The sequence below is a fragment of the Neophocaena asiaeorientalis genome, unplaced genomic scaffold (assembly GCF_003031525.2).
Source record: "Neophocaena asiaeorientalis asiaeorientalis breed wild unplaced genomic scaffold, Neophocaena_asiaeorientalis_V1.1 scaffold629, whole genome shotgun sequence".
Classification (NCBI taxonomy): domain Eukaryota; kingdom Metazoa; phylum Chordata; class Mammalia; order Artiodactyla; family Phocoenidae; genus Neophocaena; species Neophocaena asiaeorientalis.
The window spans coordinates 7,584,997-7,599,050 of record NW_020175468.1 but is presented as its reverse complement, the minus strand read 5'-3'; the positions used below and the strand labels follow the sequence as shown (position 1 = coordinate 7,599,050).

At 41.1% G+C, this 14,054-nt stretch overlaps 1 long non-coding RNA gene across 1 annotated transcript in view; it reads right to left on the bottom strand.

The window, feature by feature from the left end:
- Positions 1 to 2,968: 2,968 nt before the first annotated feature.
- Positions 2,969 to 14,054, bottom strand: part of LOC112415591 (uncharacterized) — a 31,059-nt gene continuing 19,973 nt past the window's right edge. Inside the window, exon 4 of the long non-coding RNA XR_003006329.1 lies at positions 2,969 to 3,026. This is a non-coding gene — a long non-coding RNA (uncharacterized LOC112415591). The remainder of the gene's footprint in view (positions 3,027 to 14,054) is intronic.

Genomic DNA, 14,054 nt, shown 5'->3' with positions numbered 1-14,054 from the left:
TTGAAAAAAAAAAAAAAAAAAAAAAAAAGAAAATTTGCTTAACTTAGTTTATCTTACTGTATCTTAAACTTTACTAAGGAAGTCCCATTCACAATACCTAATTTCTTTGGGATGTGAACCCACACTGACAAGGCTGCCATAACTGAAAAACAGTGACCCTAAAGATGGACACTCCAGATAACCATGGCAGATGCTTAGCTATGTTGAGAAAGGAAATGCATGATGTATTTCTCTGCTGCTCACATCTCTTCCTCTGCAGTCAGTTGCTTGCCCTCTGAATGTAGGGCTGATACTTTCTACAAAATTAAAAACCCATTTGGTTTAGTTTTTTATATGAACATACCATGACATATTAAAACCTTCTCTTCTTTTTTAGTGTTTAACAATTTTTCACTATTTCAGATATACTTCAGTGAATATCCTTGTCTGTGACTGTTGGTTTCTGTGAGCTGGAATTTCTTTAATTGTACACATGTGGAAGTAGAACTGCTCATACATTATATATTCTTTCAGTTATGTTAGATATTGCTACATTGATCATAGGTCACATACACTTCCAGTTCTATTAGATATTGCCAAATTGTTCTCTTAGACTCCTATCAAATTGAGTATTCCTACAGCCTTATGTTAGGTATAAGTTTTAATAAATATTTTCACATTTCAATTTCAGTTGCACATTTTTTCAAACGTGTTTCTTGGCCAATCATTATTCCTTTACTTTGAATTTCCAATTCTTGACTTTCTCCATTATTATTGTTCTGTTGTTTGTTTGTTTTCTAATTGACTGGAATGGCATTCTGGATAATTCATTTGCAATTATTTTCTCTTACCTTAAATATAGCATTAGTTATGTATCTACTGAACACTCATTCTATTTTTATGAGACAGATTTCTAGGTTATAAATTGTGTAATAATAAGTTTTATTTATTTTCTAATATTTATGTCTATTATTTTATTTACTTTTCTTTTTGAGATAGACTCTTCAGAACAAAATTGAATATTATGGTGATAGCCGTCATCAATTTCTCTGAATTTAATGGAAATTTCCCAACATTTAATCATTTACCATAATGTTCACTCTATTTGGAGATAAATTCTCTTTGTTGCCTCTAAATAATTTCCTTCAATATTTGTAGGGGACCAGAAGATACCTACTTTGTTTGGTAGTGATTGCTGAATTTTGTCCAAGGCCATTTTGTTATTTATTGGTATAATCTTATGTTTTCTCACCTTAAATTTATTGATGTATTGATTTGTTTTTATTAGTTCCTTGATATAAATTTATTGATGCACTGATTTGTTTTTATTTAAAATTGGATTTTAAACAATTCTGGTCATATACTGTGATTTTTGTCATACTGCTGAAGTACATGTGGTAATATCTTACTTAGAATTTTTCCATCTATAATCATATGTGAGGCAGTATTATAGTTTCCTTTTTCTTTGATAAGATTTAGAATTTTTCCATCTATAATCATATGTGAGGCAGTATTATAGTTTCCTTTTTCTTTGATAAGATTTTAGAATTCAAATTAACTGTTCTTTAAAAATTGGAAAAAACTTGTCTCTAAAATATGCTGAATTTTGTTTTCTATTTTTTGGCCATGCCAGTTGGCATGCGGGATCTTAGTTCCCTGACCAGGGATCGAACCTGCACTCCCTGCAGTGGAATGCAGCATCTTAATCACTGGACTGCCAGGGAAGTCCCTGTTGAATTTTTATATATTGACTATGTATTTGATATCCTTGCTATAAATTCACTTAGTTCTAGAAGGGTTTTTTTTTTTTATAAATTAGAGTTTTCTATAAACACAATCAAGACACATATCAATATAAAGATAATTCCTTTTTCATTTCCTTTTATGTCCTTCAGTTGCCTTATTGCACAGGCAAGGACAGTGTTGAAGAAGCACTCAGAATGGACCTTGTTTCTGACCTTAGGGAAAAAGCATTCAGTATTTTATCATAAAGTGTTATGTTAGCTGTTCATTTCCATAGGTATCCTTATTCGATTGTGAAAGATTTTTTCATTACTAACTTACTGAGAGCTTTATCATGAACAGTGTTGAATTTTGTCAAATACATAAAAAGCACCTACTGACATGATCTTTTGGTTTCCCTCCATCTTTAATGTGGTGAATCACTTTGATTAATTTTAGAATGTCATACCAGCCTTGTGTTCCTAGCTTATGCCCCATTTTGTCATGATGTATTATCCTTTATATATATATATTGCTGAATTCCATTTTCTGATTGTTTTTTGGAGATTTCTGTGTGTATGATTATTATTGATATTGATCTGTAACTTTTTTTTCTTATGATCTCTTTTTCAGGTTTTATTATCAGTTAAGTTGATGTCATAGAGTGAGATGGAAAGTGTTCTTTATATTCTGAAAGCAATATTGTAAGATTCATATTATTTCTTTCTTAAATTCTGGGTCAAACTGCCATTGAAACCATCTGAGCCTGGAGTTTTCTTTGTGGAAAAGATTTATAGTTTCAATGACAATATATGCCCCCAAATTGAATTTTTATATTATACCAAACTAGTGAAAATGAATTGTAAAAGAGAAAAGTTCCATTTTTAGAGAACATAAAATACATAGCAATAAGTTTAACAAAATGCATGCAGGACTACTGCTTAAAAATTATACAGTTTTGCTGAGAGAAGCTAGAGAATACCTAAATAAATGCAAAGATATGCCATAATCATGGGTGAGAAGACCCAAAAATGTATGAAAGGCAATTCTCCTCAAATTTACCTGTACATTCAATGGAAGGTAATCAAAATCCCAACAGGCATTTTTGTAGAAGGCGCTACGTTGATTGTAAAACATATATGGAGGGCTTCCCTGGTGGCGCAGTGGTTGAGAGTCCGCCTGCCGATGCAGGGGACACGGGTTCATGTCCCGGTCCGGGAAGATCCCACATGCTGCGGAGTGGCTAGGCCCGTGAGCCATGGCCGCTGAGCCTGCGCGTCCAGAGCCTGTGCTCCGCAACGGGAGAGGCCACAACAGTGAGAGGTCTGCGTACCGAAAAAAAAAAAAAAAATTCATAGTAGTTCATAATCCATAGAGACAGAAAGCAGAGTGGTAGTTGCCAGGGGCTGGGAGGAAGGAGGATTGGGAAGGGATGCTTAATAGTACCAGGTTTCCATTTGGAGTGATGACTAAGTTCTAGAACTAGATAGTGGTGATGCTTGCACCACATTATAAATGTACTTAATGCCACAGAGTTGTACACTTTACAGTGGTTAAGCTGGCAACTGGTAAAATTGTATGCAATGTGTATTTTACCACTTTTTTTTTTTAATATGCTCACAAAGGACACAGAGAAAGGGTAAATGGATGAAGAAAGGCAAGTGTAGGGCAATAAGGAGGGAAGGGGACGGGGGCAAACAAAAGGTCAGGCTGGTGATCACTACTCAGCTCAATCGATTGTCACCATGGGAGAATGTGGGTCAGATTTCAGAATTTCACAAGTTAAGACAGAAATAGGGATTTCATGTGAAAACAACCCATCTGGATATGTGGCAAGTAAGTGAGGCTTTTAAAAACAGAATGCGGGCCTGCAGGTCCCCAGTTTACAACTTTGGCAGCAGGTGACCTTTTGGGTTCGGCCAGCTCTAGGAATGTGGTATATAGGGGCAGGGACCAGGCACAGGGAGGTGTCCTACACGGTGACACACTCTGCGAGGGATGCAAGTCAGCTCTCTGACCGGAAAAGGAAACCAGCCAGGCATACACTGGAGTGCAGAGCCCCTATCTCTGAGGTTGGGATTAGGCATCAGCATACATTGGCTCCTCCCACTTATGCAGTGGGCAGAATTTAGTTTCCCTCCCAGTTGATGGTGGGCATGGCCGCATGACTAGCTTTGGCCAAGGGAGGAATGTTAGCAGACACCTAGGCGCACAAAGGTTTAAACACTCTAGTGATGTTAGACACTCTAGCTCTTGAGGAAATTATGCCCCCTTCAGCCTGAGCTGCAGAGTAAACACATACAGAATAAACCTGAATCCAACCAACAGCTCAGGGCCAAGCCCAGCTAACATGGGGGCTGGTGCAGAGTCAGCCACTGAAGCCCGCTCTAGATCAGACACACTGCAGCTGACCTCAGTCCAGTGATCAGGAGGCTAAGTGTTCGCTGAAGCCGCTGAAGTTTGTGGGTAGATTATTAAACACGGTTGAGTCAATATCTGATACCACCGTCAGGAACCAAGTGGGTTTGGTAAATCCAAACCCCAATCCCTCGTTCTTAAACTTTGTGCCATTAGATAGCCTAATCTTTAAGCTATCTTTACACGCTTAAAAATTATTGAGGACCCCAACGCACTTTTATTTATGCGAGTTCTATCTGTCAATATTTACTATATTAGAAATTAAAACTGATAAATATTTAAAATACAAGAACAGTACTCAACATTAGCCATGAAAGAAATACAAATCAAAACCACAGTGAGGGTAACTCCCTGGTGGTTCAGTGGTTAAGACTCTGAACTCCCACTGCAGGGGGCACAGGTTCCATCCCTGGTCAGGGAACTAAGATCCCATATGCTGTGCAGTGCAGCCAAAAAAAAACCCCACCAAAACCAAACAAACAAAACCCACAGTGGGATACCACTTCACACCTACTAGGATGGCTATAATCAAACAGACAGAAAATAATTATTGGCAAAGATGTGGAGAAATCAGAATCCTCATACACCACTAGCGGGAATGTAAAATGATACAGCCACTTTGGAAAATAGTTGAGAAGTTCTTCAAAAGGTTAAACACAGAGTTAACAATTCCTCTCAAGGAATTCCCAACAATTCCTCTCAGAAGTATATATTTTTTTTCAAGAGAAATGAAAACATATGGCCACATAAAAACTTGTACGCAAATGATCATAGCAGCATTATCCGTAATAGCTCAGGGGTAGAAGCAATCCAAATTCCCCTCAACTGATGAATAGATAAATATAATGTGGTCCGTCCATACAGTGGAATATTATCTGGCAATAAAAAAGAATGAAGTATTGATACAGACTACGATGTGGATGAACCTTGAAAATATTATGCTAAGTAAAAGAAGTCAGTCACAAAAGACCACATATTGAATGATTCCATTTTATGTGAAATGTTCAGAATAAGCAAATCTAGAGAGAAGAAAGTAGATGAGTGACTGCCAGGGGCTAGGGGTCGGGGGAACAGGGAGTAATGCTAATGAGTGTGGGATTTCTTTGGGGGGAGGTGAAAAGTTTCTAAAATTGATTGTGCTGATAGTTGCATACCTTTGAGGACATACTAATAACCACTGGATGGTATACTTTTCTTTTTTTATTGATACAGACTACGATGTGGATGAACCTTGAAAATATTATGCTAAGTAAAAGAAGTCAGTCACAAAAGACCACATATTGAATGATTCCATTTTATGTGAAATGTTCAGAATAAGCAAATCTAGAGAGAAGAAAGTAGATGAGTGACTGCCAGGGGCTAGGGGTCGGGGGAACAGGGAGTAATGCTAATGAGTGTGGGATTTCTTTGGGGGGAGGTGAAAAGTTTCTAAAATTGATTGTGCTGATAGTTGCATACCTTTGAGGACATACTAATAACCACTGGATGGTATTCTTTTCTTTGGATAGTGTACTTTAAATAGGCAAATTGTATGGTATGTGAATTATATCTCAATAAAGCTGTTATTGAAAATAATACACACACCAAAAAAAAAAAAACTATGCACACATTCCATTAGCTGGCAGAGTAATGACACCACCATACATGTAACCTCTGGAAAACTCCACTAAGTCCTCATGGGAGAGTGTAAATCCTCGTGGGAGAGTGAAAGTGAAAGGGGAAAAAATATAAGGTCCAGGAATTAGTGCCAAATAGGGAACAACTCTAATGGGCTATCTATACTCCAGAGCCCCTTGTGGGGTCAACCAAGGTCAATGTTGTACCTGCATCACAGTTCAAATTCTCCATCCATGCAACCCTCGTGCCTCCCTCTCCCTTCCACACGTGTCTCGCACTTCAAACTGCATTTCAGTGTCAAACTGCAACAGGATTTATCGGCATATGGATGGACTATGAAGCCTAGAAGTTGTATTTCACATATAGACAAGCCCTAGTGTATTTCAGGCCTGTATTTCAGTACAGACTCATATCTGTATGAGTCAGGCCTGACATCCTGACCTGAAAGACAAGAGAAGAATAAAAAATAGCTGCTAGAAGCACTATTTACAATAGCCAAGACATGGAACAAAACTAAATGTCCGACAGATGAATGGATAAAGATGTGGTACATATATACAATGGAATATTATTCAGCCGTAAAACAGAATGAAATCATTGCATTTGCAGCAACATGGATGGACCTAGAGATTGTCATACTAAGTGAAGTAAGTCAGACAGGGAAAGACAAACATCATATGATATCACTTATATGTGGAATCTAAAAAATGATACAAATGAACTTATTTACAAAACAGAAATAGACTCACTGACATAGAAAACAAACTTATGGTTACCAAAGGAGAAAGGCGGGGTGGGTAAATTAGGAATTTGGGATTAAAAGATACACATTACTATATATAAAACAGATAAACAATAAGGACCTGTATAGCTCAGGGAACTATATTCAATACCTTGTAATAGCCTATAATGGAAAAGAATCTGAAAAAGAATATATATATTTTTTTTCTGTACTTCGCTTTACACCTGAAACATTGTAAATCAACTACACTTCAATAAAAATTTTTTTAACTTTAAAAAAGTGTATGGAATTCCCTAGCAGTCCAGTGGTTAGGACTCCATGCTCTCACTGCTGAGGGTCTGGGTTCAATCCTTGGTCGCTGAACTAAGATCCCACAAGCCACACGGCACGGCCAAAAGAAATTTTTTTTTAATAATAAGAAGTGTAAAAAAAATAGCTCCTATAAGCATTTCCTAGAGGCCACAAAGGGAAAGAGCCAAAGATGCCCAACCTCATTAGAATTCAGTATTCAGAAAGATTCTAATTAAAACCATAATAGCATACCGTTTCATATCCAGCCAGCTGTCAAAACTTTAAAAGACTCTCAATATGAGGTTTTAACCCATAGAATAAAACAGATATCCATGAGTCCATGTTGATCTAAGTAAATAATCAAATAAGTAACGGGGAGAAGGAACAGCTCTTTCTTTCAATAGAATTCCAACTAATAGACGTAGAAGGAGAAAGGGACATGAAAAATCACTATTAGGCAAATGCCCCAGTAACAACTGTCGCAGACCAGATCCACCAACAGATGCTAAAATTAACAGGTGCAAGTTTGAGGAGAATCAAGACTTGTATAGTCATGAAGTATCTCCCCCAAGATACTTATTAATTGCAAAGGGAAAGACAGTAACTTTACAGTGGAGAAGTGCAGCAGACTGTGCCTTAACCTAGTGACCAAGGTCAACATCGCCCATAACAAGACATACTGACATGTCTGATATGATGCACTGAGAAAGACACAGCATTATCTGTGTGGTGTTCCTGGCAAAAATGTATAACTTCATTTCAACCATGAAAAACATCAGACAAACCCAAATTTAGGGACATTTAATAAAAGAGCTGATAAATACTCCTTAAAAGTGTCAAAGTCATGAAAGACAAGGAAATGCAGAGGGACATGACCAAGCCAGCCTGGTCTTCCAGATGTGGAATTGAGCCACCTTGGGAGGGAATTCCCCCAGCTCCATTCAAGCCTTCTGACGAGTGAGGCCCTGGCAGTGAGGATGAGCCAGGGCTTCGAGCCAGGAACATTCAGATAAGCCACCCTCCAAAACCTGACTCACAGAAAGTGCGTGTGAGGTGACAAGTGTTTATTGCTTTGAGCAGCTTTTTTAGAGAAAATAATTGCTGTTGTGAACAGTGGTCACCAGATGGCGCCTGGATTCCAAGGATGGAAACAAAAATGACTGCCAACATCATAAGGAGGTCATTGCCCCTGAGTTCATTTGTAAATGTATCACAAGCCTGATAAAAATGTCATTGGGGTTTTTTCCTAGAGCTAGACAACTTGTTGCCGGTTCAGGGGACGTGGGTTCGTGCCCCGGTCCGGGAGGATCCCACATGCCGCGGAGCGGCTGGGCCCGTGAGCCATAGCTGCTGAGCCTGCGCGTCCGGAGCCTGCGCTCCGCAGCGGGAGAGGCCACGGCAGTGAGAGGCCCGCGTACCGCAAAAAAAAAAAAACAAACCATATAAAACAATGTGTTATTGGTGCATCAATAAGTAAACAGATCAATCCAAGCCAAGAAACAATTGCTTACGGAAATTAATATGATCATATAATACTTTTTAATTCAGGAAGGAACTTTAGGGAAGTTTTAATTTAGTGGTATTAGAGCAACTAGATAAACAAAAAGAAAAGTTTGAGTCTGTTCCTCACACTGGATACCAGATTAAATTCGAAGTATATCAAAGAACTAAGTGGAAAAATACAACCTCATAAATAATAAAACACTGGCGAGTCTCCTAATGACCTGAGAATGTGGGAACGGCGTAAATTTGTCAAACTGTTCATCAAAATCCAGAAGCAGTGGGGCTTCCCTGGTGGCGCAGTGGTTGAGGGTCCGCCTGCGGATGCAGGGGACACGGGTTCGTGCCCCGGTCCGGGAAGATCCCACATGCTGTGGAGCGGCTGGGCCCGTGAGCCATGGCCGCTGAGCCTGCGCGTCCGGAGCCTGTGCTCCGCAACGGGAGACGCCAGGGCAGTGAGAGGCCCGCGTACTGCCCCCCAAAAAAAAAAAAAAAAAAAAAAAATCCAGAAGCAATGAAAGAGAATTTTGTCAAATGACCAAGCAAAAATGAAAACCTTTTGCAGGTTCAAAACATAAACCCACCAGGTGCAAACTAAAAACTACAGATGACAAAATGAAGGAAAAAAATTTACAACTTATATCACAAAGGGTTAGTATCCCTAAAATATAGAGAGCATCTAAAAATTGAGGCAAAAAAGACCAAGAAACCCATCGAAAGTTGGGCAAGATACATGAAGAAGTTCACATAAAAAGAAATGCCAGTGTCCTCTACATATACAAAAATATGCTCAACCCCACTTATAATTTTTAAAAACCACAAATTCAAACCACACAGAGATTCTTTTTCTCACTTATCAGATTAGCAAAACTCCAAGCATTTGACAACACTCTGTTGGCAATGCCATGGGGACACAGGTGTTCTCACACCTTGCTAGTGGGACGCAAAAAAGTAAAGCCTTCATGGAGGGGAATTTGGCAGTATCTAGCAAATTTACCCTTTGTCCCCACAACCTCACGGATTCTAACGCAAAGACACACACCAAGACCCTATAGCCATCTGCCAATGGGATGCCTGCACCTGAGCATCTCCGTTGGAACCTGATCAAATCCAAAAGCAAATCAATCATCTCCACCACCATCACCCCATCCCTCTTCCTACATTGCCTGTATTGTGTGAACGGGCACCACAGTCCATCTGCGACCCAGGCCAGGAAAGTGGGAGCTGTCCTAGACTCCTCCCTCTGCTCAAATAGTAATCAAGACCTTTTAAATATCTTCTGTGTGTCCCTCTTCTCCACCCCACTCCCACTATACTCTAGTTTGGACAGTCTTCATCTTTAACTTGTATTACTGCAGCAGGCTCTGGATCAGTCAGTCAGGGTCCAGTAAGGAGAGAGAAACCACACCAGGTACTCTAACAGAGGGAATTTAACATATGGACTATAATACAAGGAACTGCCAACTTGGTATAAAGTTGTTATCTAGATAACTGAAAGGGTAAAAAAAAAAAAAAAGAATTCTAAGGCAGCTTAGCTGTTCTTAAACCTTAGCCAAATCACCTGGAGGACTTATTAAAAGGCAGACTGTTGAGGACGGCTACCAGAGTCTCTGATGGGTCTGGGATGGGGCTTGGAGTTTTGCAATTCTCACAAGTTCCCAGCTGATACTGATGCTGCTGGTCTGGGGACCACACTCTGAGAACTACAGCTCTAAGATAGGAGAGAAGTAGCAACTGCAGGAAGCAGGGACCACACCTAGAGCTGGGGGAACACAGATGCAAAAGAAGGGGCACTAGCCAGCTGGCGCTGCTGTTTCTGATGAGACTGGTTTTGCCAGAGTTAGAAAACTACAAATTGGATCAGCAGCTGCTACAGGAAGGCAGTACTGCTTCTGCTGCTGCCACTGCCACCACCATCAGAGTGAAGTGTTGCTGGGTAACACTCACAAGAACAGCAGGCAAGTCAGTCCCTTCTGCATAAGGTGACCAAGCACCCTGGGAAGAGTTTCCCAGGAAGCAGAACTTTCAGTGCTAAAACTGGAGAAGTCCTGGGAAAACCAGGATGAGTTAATCACCCCACTTCTGCAACCTCCTAGTAAACCCCATTGCCAGGGTCTAAAACAGAACCACCTGGTAAAGCAGAAATGTGGTTTCCCAGCTCAGCATCACAAAGCAAAACATAGGAGGGTGGGTTGGGAGCTCAGAGACAATAACTTCATAATCGACGCTGACTACACGTGGTCTTCCCGGTCCTCTGCAATCCATCCTCAGGGGTGCCGTCAAGAGAAACTTTATCAATAGGTATAACCGATCACTTCAGACTCTTGCCAAAAATTTTTCAGTAGCTGCCTGTGATATTGTGATTCATATTAAGAAAGATATGCTTGGTTTTTGTCCCCTTTCCTGACACAGAGTCCCTAAAACCCTTGGATTTCTTAAGTGATAAGAGCGATAAAAGTGAAAAGAGTGTCTTATTCTTCACAAGCCCCTTTCAACCACACCCGAGTTTATGGTAATGCAGTGGCTGTTGCCAACTTTCACTGCATCCCACACTTTGCCCTGTGCACCTCTTCCATTCAACCATTCCAGAGTTGCATCCTTTTTACAGGTAAGTAAACTGTTTTCCTGAGTTCTGTGAGCTGTTCTAGCAAATGATCGAACCCAAGGAGAGGGGGTGATGGGAACCCCCGATTTGTAGCCAAGTGGGACAGAGGTTGCAGGTAACCTGAAGACCCACTGCTTGCAATAGGTATCTGAGTTGGGGGTTAGGCTGTGGGACTGAGCCCTTAACCTGGGTGGGATCTCAAGCTGACTCCAGGTAGGTGGTGTCAGAATTGAATTGAATTCTAAGACATGCAGTTGGTGTCCCCAGAGAATTGGAGAATTTCTTGGTGTGGGAAAAACCTCCACAGGTTTGGTGACTGGTACTGAGAGCTGAGTGGTGACTAGAGGAGGAAACAGCTTTTTTCCTTTTCACTGCCTGCCAGCCAATCGGGGTGAAATTCCAACTTTATTTTTAAATTTAATTATTTACTTCTTTATTATTTTTGGCTGCATTGGGTCTCTGTTGCTGTGCGCGGGCTTTCTCTAGTTGTGGAGAGCAGGGGCTACTCTTCATTGCCGTGCGCAGGCTTCTCTTGTTGCGGAGCACAGGCTCTAGGTGCCGGCTTCAGTTGTTGTGGCACGCAGGCTTCATTAGTTGTGGCATGAAGGCTCTAGAGCACAGGCTCAGTAGTTGTGGGGCATGGGCTTAGCTGCTCTGCAGCATGTGGGATCTTCCCGGACCAGGGCTCGAACCCGTGTCCCCTGCATTGGCAGGTGGACTCTTAACCACTGCGCTACCAGGGAAGTCCCCCAACTTTTTAATGTAGCATAAAAGGCTCTTCAAGGTTATCTTCAGTGCAGTCTCATCTCCTTTCCTGAACTTTATGTTCCAGAAATACAGAAATTTTTGAGTTTCCTAAAGCAAATCGTGTTCTCAAGTCGCTATGCTTTGAATATACTATTGCCTCATCTGTCGAAAAGCACATAAATTCCTTTTTCAGAGGAAAACAGAAGATCAGAATATGTGCTTCCCCTTTAAGAATGGAAGTTAGTTTTCAATCCATAAAATGTTAGCTGGCTTTGAAGGCCAAAGACAATCTCAAAGCAAATGAGTTTTTTGAATTCCACAGTAGTTACTGTTCTCAAGTTTTTAACACCCGAGGAGAAAAAAGATAAGAACACTTCCAGTGTTAATGAAACTTGTTAGTTTTTTTGTCCTGTTAAAGATATTTATACTTGAATTTTTTTTAAGGCTTGAAATATTTTTAGATGAAATCCATAAGTGAAAAGCAATGGTTGCTTTAAAAATTAGAGACGGTTTATAAAGTCGTAAAAATTAGAGTCGGTTATAAAGTCGTATAAACATGATAAAAAAAGATTCAGTAATAATTTACAAAGCTTGTTCTTAAATTCAAAGTCTATTAAGATCCTTATGTGGTTAAGAGAGCGATTTTGCTTTTTTTCTGTTTCTACTGCAATACTTTTTTTTTTTAATTAAGTGATTTATGACCAGTCTTGTTTGGTTTCTCTCCAGCATAAACTCCCCCGTGAAAAAGGACTTCCAAGGCAAACACTGAGCTGTTTATAGGGCCCCACTGGATTCAATATCTTCCTCCAGTGAGTTGGATTATAACTATTTGCATGACCATCCTTCCCCTACACTGATCCTTTTAGCCAGTAACTGTGGGTTTTGGTCTTCAGACTCCACATTGGTAGCACAATATCTTTCGTAGGGTGGACACCTGGGAGTGAATGTAACAGCACTTTTGATGAAACCGAGTTCCCATGCAGCCCAATGCAGATGATCGTTATTTAACCCTGGGCAAGCTTGACTTGGGCAATGGTTGCCTGACTCTCCGGTGACTCGCGGACAGAAGGCGGAGTGCAGGGGGCAGGAGTGAGCACTCTGGAGTCAGACTGCTCTACTTGGCAGCTGCCCGTTCCGTGCACTTGGGCAAGTGATTGAACTGCCCAGGGCCTGCCTGCCTTTCCTATAGAATAGTGGTGGTAATGATGGTTCCCACCTCCTCCTCCGTCGCAGTGAGGATTAAATGAGGTGATGCATGTTAGGTCCAGAGCACAGTGCTTGACACTTTTGAGTGTAAATATTCACTGTTGGAGTTATTTTCTTTGAAATGCGGTCAGTGGTACTCACTTCATAGTGTTTTGTTTTAAGGACTAAATGGAGTGACGTGGTCAGTGACTGACAGTGATCTGACATATAGCAGGCACTCCTGCTTGTCTCCTTTACTTGCTCTGGGGCAGTTCTGTCTCCCCAAAATGCACCCAGCTGAGTGGCTAGCTCCGCTACTTCTTATGTATCACCCAGGGGGAGGAAAAGTTCTTCTCCAAAAGAAGGAACACCGGTTTCCGCCAGAACTAATGGAGTGGAGTTGAAGGGCAGCATTGAAGACTGGTGACAGATGAGGTAGGTGTTAGTTTGCTGGGGCTGCTATAACAGAATAGCATAGACTGGGTGGCTTAACAACAGAAATTTATTTTCTCACAGTTCTGGAAGTTGGAAGTCCAGTGTCAAGGTGCCAGAAGGGTTGGTTTCTCTTGAGGCCTCTCTCCTTGGCTTGCAGACGGCCACCTTCTCACTGTGTCCTCACGTGGCCTTTTCTCTTCGTGCACATGCCTTTCATGTCTCTTCCTCTTCCAATAAGGACACCAGTCCTATTGGATTAGGGCCCCAGCCTTATAACCTCATTTAACCTTAATTACCTCCCTAAAAACCCTATCTCCAAACTCAGCCACACTTGGGGGTCAGGGCTTCAATGTACAGATTTGAGGCGGGAGGGCATTATTCAGTCCAGAACAATGTGATAAGGCAGGAGATGAATAGGGACCAGAATCAGATCACAAAGGGCTGGCTTGGGGGCTTTCTTCTTCACCCACCCACCCCTGGTCTCCTGGGAATTGGCTCCATGGAGAGTCCCTTTCTGTCCTTTACCTTCCAGACAGGACTAAGCACAGCTCAACGGTGCATTTTTCAAGGTTGCCTGGGATTAGGGAGTTCCCTGATGGCCTAGTGGTTAGGATTCCGGGCTTCCAATGCCATGGCCTGGGTTCAGTCCCTGGTCAGGGAACTGAGATCCTGTAAGCTGCATGGCACAGCCAAAAAATAAATTAAAAAGGGTTGCCTGGGTAAGAGTGGACCCAGTGGAAATCACTACAGGGAAGTTGCCTGGAGAGCAAGCACACCCGGGAGGGATTATGCAAATAAGATGCACAGGATTAC